The sequence below is a fragment of the Vespula vulgaris genome, chromosome 1 (assembly GCF_905475345.1).
Source record: "Vespula vulgaris chromosome 1, iyVesVulg1.1, whole genome shotgun sequence".
NCBI lineage: Eukaryota > Metazoa > Arthropoda > Insecta > Hymenoptera > Vespidae > Vespula > Vespula vulgaris.
The window spans coordinates 19,460,812-19,464,853 of NC_066586.1; the positions used below are offsets into that span (position 1 = coordinate 19,460,812).

General features: G+C 40.9%; 1 long non-coding RNA gene across 2 annotated transcripts in view; it reads left to right on the top strand.

Annotated features, from left to right (window-relative positions):
- LOC127068314 (uncharacterized) overlaps nucleotides 1-1,443 on the top strand; it is a 1,663-nt gene extending 220 nt beyond the window's left edge. Inside the window, exon 2 of one of the 2 annotated variants that reach the window (XR_007782901.1) lies at nucleotides 634-1,443. This is a non-coding gene — a long non-coding RNA (uncharacterized LOC127068314). Of the gene's footprint in view, nucleotides 1-403 lie in introns of both variants that reach the window. The other variant, XR_007782902.1, reaches the window with a different exon arrangement.
- Nucleotides 1,444-4,042: the final 2,599 nt, after the last annotated feature.

The window sequence follows — 4,042 nt, forward strand, 5'->3', positions numbered from 1 at the left end:
CCGACAGAACGGCGCCACTTCTCTTTCTTTCTCTCTTACACTCGCGTGAACGTACACATACAAGCAAACACATATACATCCTTAACGCATACATCCTTAAACCACCCACCAGTCCTAGCGCGTTCCATGCTACTCTCTTTCTCTCCTTCTCTTCCGTCCTGTATAGGGAGAATCGCGACTTTATGGGACTCACCGACAACCACCAGAGCGTCTCGCTGGTCAAGGAGCCCATTTACCACTCCTGATCTCCCGGAGATTCGACCTCCGAATTCTTTTCGTTCTCCCTCCTTCTCTCCCTCTCCCTCTCTCTCTCTCTCTCTCTCTTTCTCTCTCCCTTTCCATCTCTCCCTCTTTCTCTTTTCGTTCTCCCCCGATACTTTTGCGAGACGCTCCTCTTTTACAGCATCTCGCTTGAACGTCCTTGTCTCCTTTGGAGCCTCTCTCTCGAGCATGGGAACTACCCTCGAGCGTGGCTCTTCGACGGAAATTAGCTTCCAACTACGTCGAGGGAAGAGATCGTTAATTGCGGAGTCCTTTCTTTCTTCCTTTCTTTCTTTCTTTCTTTCTTTCTTTCTTTCTTTCCTTCTTTCCTTCTTTCTCTTATGGTTAATCCTACCGCACGTCGTTTTCTAGTGTGCTTCGAAAGAGGAATTTTAGAAATGTTCATCGAGGCGCCTGAGAATTCGCGAGACGAAATACGGGCTCCAGCAGATCGCCTTTTACTTGACACGCCCGACAAAGTTCGGCGTTTCGTCGCATCGACAACAACGACGAACGAACGAGAGCACGCAAGAACCATGTAGTATACGTTTCGCACATTGTTAGAACGTTAATAAGAAGAAATCACAAAAGAGAATTTTTCGATTTCCAGACGAGCCTCTTCGTCGACTATGTCGTTGGCTTCCTCGTCACGTGTGTTTCACGTAGCACGTGTGGGCCAGAATGTGGTATTGTGTGTCCGAGAAATGGGAACCATCGAAAATACCATTGTCCGATTTACGACAAGAAAAACTTAAGCCGAATTTTTCTCAAATGGTTACCATTCGCACTTCGATTCTTTCAAATAGCAACAACAAGGGGCATAACGTTATTTTCTTTTTTCATCAATATGGTCAACACGTGTGGACATCGACGTTTTCTTCCCTTCAGACTATCGAAGTCGACATCAATGTTTAAAATTTTTATGTACCAACCGATAATAATCGCACCTTCGAGGGACTCAGCTGTTGTGGATTAAGATAATCGTCGGAATCGGTAGAAAGTTCTTTTTATAAGAGGACACGAAATCGAAATTTCGATAGTTGTCGAATACATTTGACGAAAAGGGCTTGCTCCGAGAACTGGCGAAAGGATTCAGAAAACGTAATTAGTAATAATGACGTCGTAATATAAGTTAATAATTATCGAACGAAAGTTCGAATTTGCGTTACGACAAATATCAAACATTGCCTCGTAATACTTTGTAATGACCTTTGAAATTTGTTCGGATAAAGGGTATAATTATAGTTAGTAGAAGGTATTTCCTTATAGTAGCTAAGCTAATCATTACTTCGACTTCGGCTCGACGAATTTCAACAGTTTGTTAAGCTTTCATTACTTCGTATAAAGTCGTATAAAGAAGAAGAAAAAAAGAAGAAGAAAAAAGACGAAACAAATAGAAAAAGATAGAAAGAAATGTCAATAAAAGAAGATAAACGCCTCGAACGAATGTAAAAATGAAAAATAGAAACTTCCAGCGTCGGTAAACGGAATTTCGTCCGTGTTTATTTACACTCGAGTGCGCGGTCTTGTAGTACAAGAAAACCGATAGTTTAGCTTCTTTCTTCGGGTAATATTGTCCGTTCCTTGTCTCTTCCTAGGAAGGGGAGGATAGACCAGAGACGTGTTGGTCGAGCGACGAACATCTTGTCGGCACGAAGCGTTCCACTCGGTAGGAATGCTCGACACCTGCGTGCGGAAAACAAACCGAGCTTTTCGATTTTAGTCGGCCACATTTTCTTTACGATTCTGTTTGCCCTTGTCCCTCCGCTTCTGCGTGCATATGTTAAACACACTTCGCACATGTGTTCTCGCGAACAAACCATTCTTACGAAAGCTTCGATTGTATTTAGATCGTGATATTTTTCCGGTTCATTTCTGATACATATATCACGCATATGTTTCCTAAATATAGGTAAGTAGATACATAGATAGATAGATATCCAACGATATCGATCGTTCTAATCGAGATTACCGATAAGATAGAAGAGAAACGATGACTACGCTTTTTTCCTCGATAATATCAATTATTGTTTATGCATATATTCTGTATTTAGTTTTTTTCTTTTTTTTGTACGTATCATCGATTTTATCGATATCTTTTAAAATCGATAAGTTTCCGTCGGTGCTCTTGCACTCGATTAGACGACGCGACCAAGTACTCGCGGTTATTTCCCCGTTATCCTCGAAGATAGAAAGCTTTTAAACGATCGAATATTCATTAGGTATATCATGAAAATAGACCATTATTATTTCGCGAATAATTCATGTATTTAAATGTAACGTGAATGACATCGAGCTCTACATTTCCATCTTTTCTCGTTTCTTCCTTTTCTTTCTTTCTTTCTTTTTTTCTTTCTTTCCTTCCTTTTTTATTCATTTTCCATGTGACGACAACGACTGCAACGACGACGACGACGACGACGACGACGACGACGATGTAATTCCGTCGATTACGCCTCCTCTCCCAGTGATTCAGGTCGAGCAGAAAACGCGACCTGAAATTAGCCCGCGGGCACGTCGATTCGACGACGACTGACATTTTGCAGTCGACGCGTTAATCAACGAACCTACTTTAATGCCGTCGTCATTGCTGGTTCACCTCGAATCACCGCGAAGGATGTAGGTTAATACCGGATTTATAAAATGATTTGTGTCTACCCTAGTCTCCTCGACGGGTACTGATCGTCGAATAGAGAATAACATAATATATATAATCCAGATTTATATTGAAAAAACATATATATATATATACATATATAAATTGTATATGTGTTGAATATGAGTTGATATATGAATATATATTTATATATACATATAAGTCGAATTTTCGATGAAATCTATTAGACATAATAGATATACAGAATACCAAGATAGAAAATTCTTCTTTGTCATGATTTCACAATGACTTCTTTCTCCTCGTCGTCTTAATGGAAATCTCAAAGATAGCACGGTTCTTTTCCTTAATTTCTATTGGTCTTATTCGTCATCCTCTCTTTCTGCCTCGTCGCAGCACACTCGCGTAGATCGTTCTAATAATATAACACGGAGAAGAGTCGCTCGGAAACGGAAGTCAGCTGACAGCTGGTAGCCGCGTCTCAGGAAGGAAGAATAAGAATAAGAAGAAGAAGAAGCAGAAGATGAAGAAGAAGAAGGAGACGACGACGACGACGACGACGACGACGACGACGACGACGTCGACGACGAAGCAGAAGAAGAAGAAGAAGAAGGTTGCGTTAACAGTGTACCGTACTAACAAGCGGCACGTGATTTACGTTAACGGTCGACACGCGACCACGAGCAAAAGATCCTTCTGCTTCTTCTGCTTCTTCTTCTTCTTCTTCTTCTTCTTCTTCTTTCTCCTCTTCTTCTTCTTCCTCTTTCTCTTTTATCTCCTTTTTTTTTATTACCTCCTTACCCTCCTTTATCGAGCTTGTTAATTTAAAAACATTGTCATTTTTCCGAAATACCGCCCGACAATATCTTCCACCAAATTGCTCGATACTTCGTCGAGGAACAATAAAGAAGGAAAAAAATGTAATAAAAAATAAAAAATAAAAAAAAATCAAAAGAGAACAAAAGGAAAAGAAAAAGCGTAGCTTGTTTATCGAGCTTTCCTCCTCTCGTGCGAGTGTCTCGTCTAAGGTGCCTGTCAAGGAACACGTCGAGACTCTTTAGAGAGAGAAGAGCTTTTTCCTTACTCGGACGATCACGAGCAGCGAGAGAGAAGAGATAGGGGAAGGAGGAGAAGGAGGAGGAATGTTTCTATCGCTTTCTCTCTCGG